At 40.2% G+C, this 15132-nt stretch overlaps 1 protein-coding gene across 3 annotated transcripts in view; it reads left to right on the top strand.

Moving 5' to 3' along the window:
* The first annotated feature begins 11109 nt into the window (after positions 1 to 11109).
* Positions 11110 to 15132, top strand: part of LOC122943227 (dimethylaniline monooxygenase [N-oxide-forming] 2-like) — a 108623-nt gene continuing 104600 nt past the window's right edge. For 2 of the 3 annotated variants that reach the window (XM_044300813.1, XM_044300809.1), the window contains exon 1: positions 11110 to 11421. The gene's annotated coding sequence lies outside the window, so the exon portion shown is untranslated. Of the gene's footprint in view, positions 11422 to 13629; positions 13681 to 15132 lie in introns of all 3 variants that reach the window. The other variant, XM_044300811.1, reaches the window with a different exon arrangement.

Here is a 15132-nt window from a genome sequence, read left to right as displayed (position 1 = left end):
CCCATCCATACTTAATTTACAATTTAACCACTTTTTTTGAGGGGTGATCTCAAATCTTGTTTGGTGCACCTACCCTGAGGGTTACAGAGGTGAGCGGATCTCCCAAACCGTATTTAAATATAGCATTTTGTTTGGCTGTTAACCCTTGCTATGTTACTGAAAACTGGATAAAAATGCAAAATTTGCCAAAAAATCTAAATTCAGAAATTCCATTAATTCTTGTGGAAAACCTAAAGGGTTAACAAAGTTTATAAAAATCATTTTTGAATACCTTGAGGGGTGTAGTTTCTAGAATGGGGTCATTTTTGGGTGGTTTCTATTATGTAAGCCTCACAAAGTGACTTGAGACCTGAACTGGTCCCTAAAAATTGGGGTTTTGAAAGTTTCTGAAAAATTTCAATATTTGCTTCTAAACTTCTAAGCCTTGTAACATCCCCAAAAATTAAAATATCATTCCCAAAATGATCCAAACATGAAGTAGACATATGGGGAATGTAAAGTATTTTTGGAGGTATTACTATGTATTATAGAAGCAGAGAAATTGAAACTTGGAAATTTTAAATAGTTTCCAAATTTTTTCCAAATTTGGTATTTTTTTAGAAATAAAAATTTATTTTTTTACTTCATTTTACCAGTGTCATGTACAATATGTGATGGAAAAAACTCTCAGAATGGCCTGGATAAGTCAAAGCGTTTTAAAGTTATCACCACTTAAATTGACACTAGTCAGATTTGCAAAACATGGCCTGGTCCTTAAGGTGAAATAAGGCTGTGTCCTTAAGGAGTTAAATTGGTAACAGTAGGGGGGCCTTGTGAGAGGACAGCCCCCACTCCGTCCTCGGAGGCATCTACCTCCACAATGAAAGGTCTGTCTTGATCCGGCTGAAAAAAACAGGAGCGCTACTGAAGGCCTTTTTAAGAGTTTCAAATGCTTCAGTAGCTTCAACAGACCAGTTATCCATGTCCGCCCCTTTTTTTTGGTGAGGTTGGTCAAGGGTTTCGTAATTACCGAAAAATTCTTTATAAATCTACGGTAATAATTAGCGAACCCCAAAAAACATTGTAAGGCCTTTAAGGACGATGGACTTACCCAATTTATAATTGCTAATACCTTGCTAGGATGCATTTTAAAGGCGTGAGGAGTGAGAACATACCCGAGATATAATATCTCTTGTACCCCAAAAATGCATTTCTCCTGAGAAAAATAAAATTCCCTACACATGTTTGGTATTGCCGCGTCCGTAACGACCTGGTCTATAAAACGGTTATGTTACTTTTTCCGAACGGTGAACGCCATAAAAATAAAAAATAAAAAACTATGATGAAATTGAAATTTTGCTCACCTTACTTCCCCAAAAAAGGAAATAAAAGTGACCAAAAAAGTCGCATGTACGCCAAATTTGTAACAATCAAACCGTCATCTCATCCCGCAAATAATTAGACCCTACTTAAGATAATCGGCCAAAAACTGAAAAAACTATGGCTCTTAGACTATGGAAACACTAAAACATCATTTTTTTTTGTTTCAAAAATCAAATCATTGTGTAAAACTTATATAAATTAAAAAAAAGTATACATATTAGGTATTGCCACGTCCGTATCGACCGGCTCTATAAAAATATCACATGACCTAACCCCTCAGGTGACCACCGTAAAAAAATAAAAATAAAAACGGTGTAGAAAAAGCTATTTTTTGTCATCTTACGTCACAAAAAGTGTAATAGCAAGCGATGAAAAATATGATATGCACCCAAAAATAGTGCCAATCAAACCGTCATCTCATCTTGAAAAAAATGAGACCCTACTTAAGATAATCGCCCTAAAACTGTAAAAACTATGGCTCTTAGACTATGGAGAAACTAAAACTTTTTTTTGTTTTAAAAATGAAATCATTGTGTAAAACTTACATAAATAAAAAAATTGTATACATATTAGGTATCGCCGCGTCCGTGATAACCTGCTCTATAAAATTACCACATGATCTAACCTGTCAGATGAATGTTGTAAATAACAATAAAAAAAAACGATACCAAAAAAGCTATTTCTTGTTACCTTGCCGCACAAAAAGTGTAATATAGAGCAACCAAAAATCATATGTGCCCTAAACTAGTACCAACAAAACTGCCACCCTATCCCGTAGTTTCTAAAATGGGGTCACTTTTTTGGAGTTTCTACTCTAGGGGTGCATCAGGGGGGCTTCAAATGGGACATGGTGTCAAAAAAACAGTCCAGCAAAATCTGCCTTCCAAAAACCATACGGCGCACCTTTCACTCTACGCACCACTGTGTGGCCGTAGTTTACGGCCACATATGGTGTGTTTCTGTAAACGGCAGAGTCAGGGAAATAAAGATACAGTCTTGTTTGGCTGTTAACCCTTGCTTTGTTAGTGGAAAAAATTGGTTAAAATGGAAAATTAGGCAAAAAAAATTAAATTCTCAAATTTCATCCCCATTTGCCAATAACTCTTTTGCAACACCTAAAGGGTTAACAAAGTTTGTAATCAGTTTTGAATACCTTGAGGGGTGTAGTTTATAGAATGGGGTCATTTTTGGGTGGTTTCTATTATGTAAGCCTTGCAAAGTGACTTCAGACCTGTAGTGGTCCCTAAAAATTGGATTTCTGAAAAATTTCAAGATTTGCTTCTAAACTTCTAAGCCTTGTAACATCCCCAAAAAATAAAATATCATTCCCAAAATCATTCAAACATGAAGCACACATATGGGGAATGTAAAGTCATCACAATTTTTGGGGGTATTACTATGTATTACAGGAGTAGAGAAACTTTAAAATTTGCAAATATTTCCAAATTTTTGGTAAATTTGGTATTTTTTTATGCAAAAAATAATAATTTTGGGACTTAATTTTTCCAGTGTCATGAAGTACAATATGTGACGAAAAAACAATCTCAGAACGGCCTGGATAAGTCAAAGCGTTTTAAAGTTATCAGCACTTAAAGTGACACTGGTCAGATTTGCAAAAAATGACCTGGTCCTTAAGGTGAAATAAGGCTGTGTGGGTTAATCTTAATCTTATTTAATTCCTGATAATCGATACAAGGTCTGAGGCCTCCATCCTTCTTTTTGGCAAATAAAAATCCCGTCCCCATAGGAGATACAGAAGACCTAATGTGCCCCTTAATGAGACTCTCCTTAACATAATCCTCCATGGCTTTGCGTTCCGGCCTAGAAAGATTATAGATGCGTCCCTTAGGAAACCTGGCACCCTCTACCAATTCAATGGCGCAATCGTAAGACCCATGGGGTGGTAGAGACTCGGGGTCAGATAAGGAGAACACATTTATATAGTCCTTAATGAGTAGAGGCAATGTATCGGATTCTGCTAAGACCCCAGCTTGAACCACAGACAAGCACGAGTCGCCAGTTCTCCCTTGGTCCAGTCGATAATGGGATTATGTAACTGAAGCCAAGGCAACCCCAGTTCCACCTCTACTGGTTCTCAAGAACTAACAGGGAGAATATTTTGGAGTGACACACCCCCACAGTCAAGGATATCTCAGAGGTGCAATACTTCACGGTACCGCCCACCAGGTGGATGGAATCGATCGCCATGATGTGGCTGGGAGTGGGTAGTGTCAAAATCAGAATGCCCAATGCTAGTGCAAATTTATGATCAATAAAGTTGGCATCAGAACCAGAGTCGATAAAAGCATTACCAGAACATTTGTTATTACCCATAGAGATAGTAGTAGGTACTAATACCTTATTCTTTACCACGTTTCGATATAGCTGGTTCTTAGGCTCCCCCGTCTTGATCTATTTACTGGAGGAAGGCTTCTTAGAGCACTGGTTAATCTAATGGTCTTAGTCTCCACAATAGAAACAAGCCCCATGTTGGCGACGCTGATCTCTACGAGTCAACCCGACCTGCATGGGTTCCTCAGAAGAGATATCGGCTCTGTTCATAGGACAGACCTCTGGTTGGACCGTCTCCTGGGGAAAAAGAAAACGTTCCTGCCGCCTCTCCCTAACACGTCTGTCAAGTCGAACAGCGAGTGTCATAGTCTCGTCCAATGTCTCAGGAAGCTGATAGTTTACTAATAGGTCTTTAAAATTCACGGACAACCCTGACCTGAACTGGCTTGAATGTTGAGTGGAGGCACTGTGTCCTGACTCCTGTAAACTGAGTTTCTCCCCCAATTCCTGAACCATCTGAGTCAAATTAGAAACATGCTCCGTTAGGGTAACCAAAGGATTCCTGGTAACAGTGGCAATTTGGGACTGTTATTCTGTCACACACACAGGGAGTGGGGGAAGGGACCACTGAGCTCAACCCGTACCCCTGTCCCTGCCTACTTGCCTCACAAGTCCTAGTGACAAGGGACAACTGGTCGACAAACCCTCAACTAGGATAAGTGCAGGGAAGATGGACAAACACACAACAGAGCAGTCAAAACGAACCGGGTCTATAACCAAGAGAGCAGCAAAGTCCCAGAGGAGCAAGCAGAGGATCGTCAGGAGGAAGCCAAAGTCAGAACCAGGAGGCAACGCCAAGATCAAGGGAATAGACGGATAGGAAGTATAACACGAGCAGGAGAATAAACAAACCAGGTAAGTAATCGCAGAAAGGACCTCAATAACAGACAATCTGTGGCAGGCAGATTGCCTGTTTAAATAGGGCGCTTGTGGAGTCATGTGACGTGGCCAGCGTCACATGACTCCTGTGTTCCAATACAGCCAAGCGCTGAGTGAGCAGCCAAATTGCGGTTACCATGGCGACGGGCGACGGCGGGCGCCCCGGCCGTCCCCGCCTCCGCACAGAGCGCACCATGACAGGTGGCTTTGGAGGATGATTAGAATGATGATGATAATGATGAGGAGGAACCGTGTTCATAGCAGGGTGGCACCCAAAGCAGCTCACGGGTATCCACTGTAGCATGGCTTGGGGGATACAGAGAACACAGACAATAAACCTCCCACTGAGGACAGCTTGTCTATGCACAATGACTGTCGAGTTGCCCGGATTGTTACCAGTGCTGATTTCTGGGTGGCCACCCTGCTGGATCCCTGCTACAAGGGCAACGGTCTGTCCTTACTTCCGCCACTGTAGTGTGATCAGAAGATGCGTGAATACAAGTGCACGCTGGTAGACGCACTAATGATGGCATTCCCACCTGACAGCGTACTCTCAGTGGAAGCACGAGGCGGAGGTGGAGGAGGAAGTCAACAATACAGCAGGGGCACCACCATCACCTCAGATGGGAGGGTTAGCATGGCCAAAATGTGGAAAAGCTTTGTCAGCACTCCACAACATACAGCACCACCATCTGATACAGACCATCTTAGCATGAAGCAGCGTCTAGTCAACATGGTGGAAGAGTACATGTCCACAGGTCTGCACATACTGACTGATGGGTCTGCCCCATTTAAATTCTGGGTCTCCAAATTGGACACATGGCCTGAGCTTTATCTTTAGGCCTTGGAGCTGCCGGCTAAAGGACCTGTGGTGACGTCAGATCACATGGTCAAATCACATAGTCCATCACCACGGTGATGGACCATGTGATTGGACCATGTGATGTGATGTCACCACAGGTCCTTTAGCCAGCAGCTCATGATTAAAGAAGTAAGAAGAGACTGGGAGCTACGCGATCAAGAGGAGAAGGTGAGTTAACTATTATTTAACCCTCAATTGACCACCTACTAAGCATTCTGTATTAAAGAATGATATTTTTTTCCCTTATAACCATGTTATAAGGGAAAATAATACAGTGAATAGACTGTCATCTTAGCAACCATGCGTGAAAATCGCACCGCATCCGCACTTGCTTGCGGATGTTTGCGATTTTCACTCAGCCCCATTCACTTCTATGGGGCCTGTGCTGCGTGATAAACGCAGAATATAGAGCATGCTGCGATTTTCATACAACGCATAACCCCAAAGAAATGAAGGGGTCCGGATTTAGTGCGGGTGCAATGCGTTCACCTCCTGCATTGCACCGGCGCTGAAATCTTGCCTGTGTGAACTCAGCCTAACAAAAAATATAAAATCTATGGCTCTCAGACTATGGAGACACTAAATCATCATGAAGTGATCATAAAAATTAGATTCTACCTAAGACAATCGGTCAAAAAATAAAAAAATACTATGACTATCAGACAATGGAGACACTAAAATATGTTTTGTTCACTTTAAAACTGCTATTATTGTGTTAAAGTTAAATAGATTTTAAAAAAGTATACTATTAGGTTTCACCACGTCCGTAACAACCAGCTCTATAAAAATATCACATTACCTAACCCCTCAGGAAAACACCGTAATTTTTTTTTAATAAAAACAATAAAAAAAGAAATTTTTTGTCACCTTACATCACAAAAATTGCAACACCAAGCAATCAAAAAGGCGTATGCCCCCAAAATAGTACCAATCAAACCGTCACCTCATGCCGCAAAAATAAAAAGCTATGGCTCTCGGACTATGGAGACACCAAAACATTTTTTTTTTGTTTCAAAAATGCTATTATTGTGCAAAACCTAAATAAATAATAAAAAGTATACAGTCAGGTCCATAAATATTGGGACATCGACACAATTCTAACATTTTTGACTCTATACAACACTACAATGGATTTGAAATGAAACGAACAAGCTTTAATTTGAGGGTATTTACATCCAAATCAGGTGAACGGTGTAGGAATTACAACAGTTTGCATATGTGCCTCCCACTTGTTAAAGGACAAAAAGTAATGGGACAGAATAATAATCATAAATCAAACTTTCACTTTTTAATACTTGGTTGCAAATCCTTTACAGTCAATTACAGCCTGAAGTCTGGAACGCATAGACATCACCAGACGCTGGGTTTCATCCCTGGTGATGCCCTGCCAGGCCTATACTGCAACTGTCTTCAGTTCCTGCTTGTTCTTGGGGCCTTTTCCCTTTAGTATTGTCTTTAGCAAGTGAAATGCATGCTCAATCAGATTCAGGTCAGGTGATTGACTTGGCTATTGCATAACATTCCACTTCTTTCCCCTTAAAAAACTCTTTGGTTGCTTTTGCAGTATGCTTTGGCTCATTGTCCAACTGCACTGTGAAGCGCCGTCCAATGAGTTCTGAAGAATTTGCCTGAATATGAGCAGAAAATATTGCCCGAAACACTTCAGAATTCATCCTGCTGCTTTTGTCAGCAGTCACATCATCAATAAATACAAGAGAACCAGTTCCCATAGCAGCCATACATGCCCACACCATGACACTACCACCACCATGCTTCACTGATGAAGTGGTATGCTTAGGATCATGAGCAGTTCCTTTTCTTCTCCATACTCTTCTCTTCCTATCACTCTGGTGCAAGTTGATCTTGGTCTCATCTGTCCATAGGATGTTTTTCCAGAACTGTGAAGGCTTATTTAGATGTCGTTTGGCAAACTCTAATCTGACCTTCCTGTTTTTGAGGCTCACCAATGGTTTACATATTGTGGTGAACCCTCTGTATTCACTCTGGTGAAGTCTTCTCTTGATTGTTGACTTTGACATACATACACCTACCTCCTGGAGAGTGTTCTTGATCTGGCCAACTGTTGTGAAGGGGGTTTTCTTCACCAGGGAAAAAAATTATTCGGTCATCCACCACAGTTGTTTTCCGTGGTCTTCCGGGTCTTTTGGTGCTGCTGAGCTCACCGGTGGGTTCCTTCTTTTTAAGAATGTTTGAAACTGTTGTTTTGGTCACGCCTAATGTTTTAGCTATCTCTGTGATAGGTTTGTTTTGTTTTTTTTCAGTCTAATGATGGCTTGCTTCACTGATAGTGACAGCTCTTTGGATCTCATCTTGAAAGTTGACAGCAACAGATTCCAAATGCAAATAGCACACTTGAAATAATCTCTGGACCTTTTATCTGCTCATTGTAATTGGGATAATGAGGAAATAACACACACCTGGCCATAGAACAGCTGAGAAGCCAATTGTCCCATTACTTTTGGTTACTTAACAAGTGGGAGGCACATATGCAAACTGTTGTGATTCCTACACTGTTCACCTGATTTGGACGTAAATACCCTCAAATTAAAGCTGACAGTCTGCAGTTAACACCTTAAGGACCAAGCTCATTTTCACCTTAAGGACCAGGCCATTTTTTGCAAATCTGACCAATTTCACTTTATGTGGTGATAACTTTAAAACGCTTTGACTTATCCAGGCCATTCTGAGATCGTTTTTTCAGCACATATTGTACTTCATGACACTGGCAAAATTAAGTAAAAAAAATGCATTTTTATTTATAAAAAATACCAAATTTCTCTACTTCTATAATACATAGTAATACCTCCAAACATAATTATTACTTTACATTCCCCATATGTCTACTGCATGTTTGCATCATTTTGGGAATGATATTTTATATTTTGGGGATGTTACAAGGCTTAGAAGTTTAGAAGCAAATTTTGAAATTTTTCAGAACTTTTCAAAAACCCAATTTTCAGGTCTGAAGTCACTTTGTGAGGCTTATATAATAGAAACCACCCAAAAATGACCCCATTGTAGAAACTACACCCCTCAAGGTATTCAAAACTGATTTTACAAACGTTGTTAACCCTTTTGGTGTTCCACAAGAATTGTTGAAAAATAGAGATACAATTTCAAAATTTAATGTGCTGACACTCTGGTATAAATCACTGACCACCAATGAATATTCAGTGGGAGGCGGGCGGGGGATCGCAGGGGATGTCTGCAGACATGGTGACAGTTTAAAGCCAGGACGAGTATACTCGTCCTGGAGCGCTAAGTATCAGTGCTCCAGGACGAGTATACTCGTCCTAGGTCCTTAACGTCCTAAAGCAAATCTTGTTTCTTTCATTTCAAATCCATTGTGGTGGTGTAAAGAGCCAAAAATGTTATAATTGTGTCGATGTCCCAATATTTATGGACCTGACTGTACATATTAGGTATTGCCACGTCCGTAACGATCTGCTCTACAAAAAGTCTCAAATGACCTAACCCCTCAGGTGAACGCTGTAAAAATAAATAAATAAAAACTATGTTAAAACAACCAATTTTTTGGATCACCTTGCTCCATAAAGTGTAATAATGAATGATCAAAAATTCATATGTACCCAAAAATTGTACCAATAAAAACATCAAATCTTCCTGCAAAAAATGAGCCCCTGCACAAGACGATCGGCAGAAAAATAAAAAAAAATATGGCATTCAGAAAATAGAGACACAAAAAATTTTTTTTTTTTCAAAAATGCTTTATTATGTAAAACTGAAGCAAACAAACAAAGGGAGTACACATATTTGATATCATTGCGTCCGTAATAGCACATGATTTACCCTGTCAGATGAATGTTGTAAAAAATAAAAAACTTTTTTATAGCTACCTTGCCTCACAAAAAACGCAATATAGAGCAATTAAAAATCATATGTACCCCAAAAAAGTACCAATAAAACTGGCCCCTTATCCCCTAGTTTCCAAAATTGGGGTCACCTTTTGGGAGTTTCTACTGTAAGGGAAAACGCGTCAAGCCTATTTATATGCACATTAAAGTCTTACCGTATTATATGAGCAGCTCAGAGGGTCATCCTTATCTGAGAACTACCATACTACAGGCGATCTCGGCGAGGGGGTGTCTCTTGGCGTTAAGTGTCTTGAGGTTATCTTGCGCCAAACCCCCCCAATGACGTGAGTAGTACACAAGATTGTTATGATTATTTCTCCAATGTACAAGATATCTTGTCCTAACTTTTGTTGATTGAAGGACTGCATAGCTGTCGACAGATCATAAATGTAGGTGCACACTGTTTATGCGACCATACAGGTTGTGTTCCCTTCACCTATATATATATATTTTTTTACACTGCTTTCTGTTTGACACACTGGTCCTCCATTTTCCCACTCCCCCTTTTGTGGGACACGGGCTCTCTGCAGTCCTGCAGGGGTCCGTAAACAAAAGGGGGGTAGCCTTGCGAATTGAATATCTGCATTGTGCCACAGTACTAATGTATCTGTAATCAAATCATTTAAATCTGAATTGGTATAGCCTGCATTACCTTGACCTCGGGCGCTCCACTGACCCATCCAATAGTTTTTTTCGTTTATCTAATCTGACAACATCCAGACAATGCGGATCACATACAACACTGCACAGCAGACTATTACTTATACTTCATGTAGTTTCCACATACCAACCACAATAAACTTCTTCTGACTCTTCCTCCCCCTCTTGTTGTATGTAGTTTCCAAAATGGGGTCTTTGTAGGTTTACTTCTTAAATTTCTGCACACCAAGGCCTCTGCAAACCTAAAAAAATCATAATAGTTGCGCCATGTTCCCTGATTTCTGTCACCTTCATTTTGCTTCCTGAGAAGTGCCTAAAGGGTTAACAAGCACCCTATGTTCTTCAATGTTGTTTTGAATGCTTTAAGAAGTGCAGTTTAAAAATGTGGTAATGAATTATGGGGGAGGGGGGGGGGGGTTCTAAGTTGTTCTAAGGTCCTTTAAGACCTGAATCAGTCCCTAAAAATAGGCTTTGAAAAATGGCTTGGAAATTAGAAAAATTGCTGTTAGACTCTAAGTCTTCTAATGTCCTTAAAAATAATGTTAGTTATTAATTAACGTGTGGTATGTCTGTCTTGCAAGCAGAAAAATTCACATTTTGAAAATTGCTATTTTTTTCAAAATATTCTGCAAATTTCAGAGGTTTTCATAATTTAACCCAATCAAATTGACCATAATGTACCCCTCACATGATGTACATGTCACAAACAAAACAAAGAAACAATCTCAGAGTCACTTGCATAAGAAAAATCACTGCAAAGTTATTACATAATGCAGATTAAAAAAACTGGGGCATTAAAGGTGTTGTCCCACCAAAAAATACTCTAAATGCTTTTGTAATTGCATAGAATTAAAGATTTTGCCAAGCTACTGAGTTATTCAATAAAATGTATGTGTACAGCGCCACCTGCTGTTTGTTTTTATTCTTATTTCTTTGACCTGCTCAAAGAGAAGCCCAAACATGCTCAGTTTCAGCCTTCAACTGCCTCCTGAGATGTGATAGGGAGAGCACGGACACGCCCCCTTATCTACAGCATAAAAGACACTCCCCTTAAGATGCCAGATTGATATAAATCCAGCAGAGCAATGAAAGGTGAGATCTCTGGATCCCTGTGAGGTACAGGGCAGGTTCTAGCTTTGTTAGAAAGAGACTCATGTACTACATGATGTCAGATTTTCATTTTTTACATTAGTCATAGGATAACCCCTTTAAGGTCAAAACTGACTGTGTACTTAAAGGGTTAAAGCAACTCAGTGTGCCCTTCCAGGACTTTCATGGTATATATCTGTTGTTATTATCCTCCCTCAACTCTCAGTTTCTACTTCCCTGCATTAACTAGCTGACAGAACTTGTTTGGATTCGTGTAAAAAATAACAAAGGAAAAGGAGAAAATTACAGGAAGATTTCAAGGTAATATAAAGTATAGTATAATGTACCATGAAAATTGTATTTTAGATGGATAATGCATAGATCGAAATGTATAACTTGGCTTTGAAAATCTTTAGATATCTCAGTTTAGGAAATGCATTGCTTTATTATATAGAAAATATATTTTGTGAAAGGTTTTGAAAGGGTTTTGAATGGATACAACGCTTGCGTTGTAATTTATCCTCTCTATATAAAATAATTCCGATACTCTCTAGCTTCTACTACAGAATGTATATTACAGTGTGTCCGCGCTATATACCTAGACACGGTTTAAAGCAATTTAATATTAGTAAATAATATCATGGCTTATATAGACACCTGTCAGCATGCATACACTTTCGATGATAGGTTAGGCTACTTTCACTTTAAACTTGCGTTTAGGTCCGGATCCGTCTGGTATCTGCACAGACGGATCCGCACCTATAATGCAAACGCTTAGATCCGTTTAGAACGGATCCGTTTTTTGTTCATGATAATGCAAACGGATCCGTTTAGACTTTACATTAAAAGTCAATGGGGGACGGATCCGTTTGATAATTGAGCCATATTGTGTCAACTTCAAACGGATCCGTCCCCATTGACTTACATTGTAAGTCTGGACGGATCCGTTTGCCTGACAAACGGTGCCAGACTGATGCATTCTGAGCGGATCCCCTTCCACTCAGAATGCATTAGGGCTGGACGGATCCGTTCGGGGCCTCTTGTGAGAGCCTTCAAACGGAACTCACAAGCGGAGCCTCGAACGCTAGTGTGAATGTAGCCTTACATCTGCATGGCAATTTTGGTAATTTTTGCAACAGCCGTCATGAGACCGTGGATCGCAGAGTAGCGGGGCTGCCATGAGAATAAATGGGGTTTTGCAAAAAAAAAAATGCAGCAGTATTGGATTTTTTTGTGATTTGTGTATTGCAGTCAGTTGCATCCCACATGCATGTCACCATGTAGATGTACCCTAAAGAGTCAGGGTACTGACGTATGATGGGTAAGTCCACGAGGGACATATTTTATAGCAAAAAAAAATTACACGGATATTGCTATGGATCTTTGTCAAAATCGGCAATGAATTTGCAGCCAAATCCGCATAGGTTTCATGCCAATTTTGTCACAGATTTGACTGCAGATTTGTCAGCGATTCCATACTTTCTCCAGAGCAAAGGATGGAATCTGTAGTGTAAATCTACAGCATAAATTGATATTCTGCGGACGTAAAAATCGACACTGCATGTCAAGTTATGTGCAGACTTAGGGCTCATGCACACGGCCGTAAGTGTTTTGCGGTCTGCAAATCCCGGATCTGCAAAACACGGATACCAGCAAAGTGCATGTCGCGATTTTATTTTGCTCCTGCAAAAATGTCTACGGACAAGAATAGGACATGTTCTATTTTTTGGGGTGAAGGAAAACTATAGCTGTGTGCACTTGTCCTTATTGCAAAGACTTCCTACTATTTTCTTCAGTAAACTGTTATCAATTATCAGTAGTTTCTATTTTAAAAGCATTGAAAAACAAAACATATAGCAAAAATGGAGAGGGAAAAAATGGAAAGGGGGGGGGGCAGAATAAAAAACAAAAAACGTGAAGCAAAATCTACTCATTGGTATAAGGTTGTTGTACTGCCGGAAGAGTACTATTGGATAGTTTATGTTTGTCACTAGACTGTCTTTCAGCGAGCATCTCAGAGAGGTGTTGCATATTTTTTTATAATGTCAGTAAGTTCTGACGATGTTTCTCTATATAAACAATGTATGTTTACAGGGTTCCTAGCAGGTATCCATTATCACATACAATAAGGCTACATGCACATGACCGTATGTGTTTTGCGTTCCGCAAAAAAAAAACAAATGACGTTCCGTATGGCATCTGTTTTTTTTTGCGGATCAGTTTTTTTTGCAGATCCATTGTAATAATGCCTATCCTTGTCCGCAAACTAGAAAAAAATAGGACATGCACTTTTTTTTTTGCGAACATACTGATGCAGACAGCACACGGTGTGCTGTCTGCATTTTTTGCGGACCCATTGAAATGAATGGGTCCGGATCCTATCCGCAAAAAATACGGATCGGACACGGAAACAAAATACGGTTGTGTGCATGAGGCCTAAATCATAGTTACAAGAGCATCCTTGGTTATAGAGTAATGAGTCCATCTGTAATATCATACAATAATCAATCGTTATTTCTATTTTTAAAGCATTGAAGAACGAAACACAACTTTTTTTTACAAATTCCGGCATGTAACAAGGTATGAATTGTCTATCTTGAGTATTTTCCCTCCCACATATACCATCTGGCCAAGATTTTGAAACCACTTTCCTTTATACATGCACATCGGGATGTAATCTTTGAAGATCTCAGGAGTGTTTTAAGTTGGGTTTCAGAGAACATTGTCTGTAAGTCAAGGGGCGTAGCTTAAGGCTCATGGGCCCTGGTGCAAGAGTTCAGCTTGGGCCCCCCTTCCCTCAGTACTTTCTGGCAAGGGACAGGGAAACACTTAGCCTTCATGCCACCTGAGGCAAAAATTGAAACGGCACCCCCCTCAATCCAAATTCTTGACCTAACCCGTTCCCTTCAACCAGAGGTGTAACTTGACCAGCATGTACAGTACTTTCAATAATACCAGTGTCCTCTTATATGGCACAAGGGTCTTTGGGCCCCCTCAGGCTCCTGGGCCCGGTAGCAACTGCTACCTCTGCATCCCCTATAGCTACGCCCCTGCTGTAAGTCACTTTCCCATGCTTTTATATAAGAAAGGTCTGATGCTTTGGTTGTGGATAAGAGAGTATTTGAGATGAGCACATTTTTCAAAAGTTCGATTAGGCTGATTCGCCGAAATTTACAAAAAAAATTGTAAGTCGTGAGTGCATTGACAGGGAGCTGCGATAGCGCTGCCCCCCATCATTGTACCTCTCAGATGCCGCGATCATACATGAGTGTAAAAACAGTGTAAAAATTAAAATAAAGTGTAAAATTAAATTAAATCAAACTTACCGCCTCCATTTGCTCATGATGGGCCAGCCGCCGCCATCTTTCTTGAAGACCTGGCGTGAAATCTCACATGGCGCGAGATTGCCTCATCACGCCGGACGACATAGTGACGTCATACGTCACCACGCATGGGATTTCGTCCGAGATCTTCAATCAAGATGCCAGCTGGTGGTCTGTCGCGAGCAAATGGATGAGGTAAGAATTTTTTTAATTTATTTTTTACACTATTTCACGTTAAATCAATTTGCTTACCGAAGCACGAGGAAATTCAGCTCCGAGGCAAATCGAATTTATCCTGAAATTCGGATCGAATTCCACTTTGCGGGATTCGATTCGCTCATCTCTAGAGAGTATGATAAAAGTATGAGGGGAGTTTTTTAGGAGGTGCTGTTTGTCAGGGGCGGATTGGCCATAGACCTTACAGGAAAATTTCCTGGTGGGCCAATGCCTAGGGGGCCGTCTGGGCCCCACTAACGGCCGGTTGAAGTTTTTGAGGATGTATTTTGTGCTGCTGGCAGCAGTCATTTGTGATGGACTGTGGTATTTGGCTCTGTTGGGGTGGTACAATGTGCTGCAATATGTTATGGGAATGGTACAGAAAACTGTGCTGTACTCCAATTTTAAATGAAGAAATATAGCCTTATTTGGATTTTACCTGCTGGATCCTTCCTTTTGATTGATTAAACTAAAGAGCTTGGACTGACTCCAG

Source organism: Bufo gargarizans, chromosome 7 (genome assembly GCF_014858855.1).
Source record: "Bufo gargarizans isolate SCDJY-AF-19 chromosome 7, ASM1485885v1, whole genome shotgun sequence".
NCBI classification, from domain to species: domain Eukaryota; kingdom Metazoa; phylum Chordata; class Amphibia; order Anura; family Bufonidae; genus Bufo; species Bufo gargarizans.
Note: the sequence above shows the minus strand (reverse complement) of the source record. Positions and strands in the feature narration are given on the sequence as shown.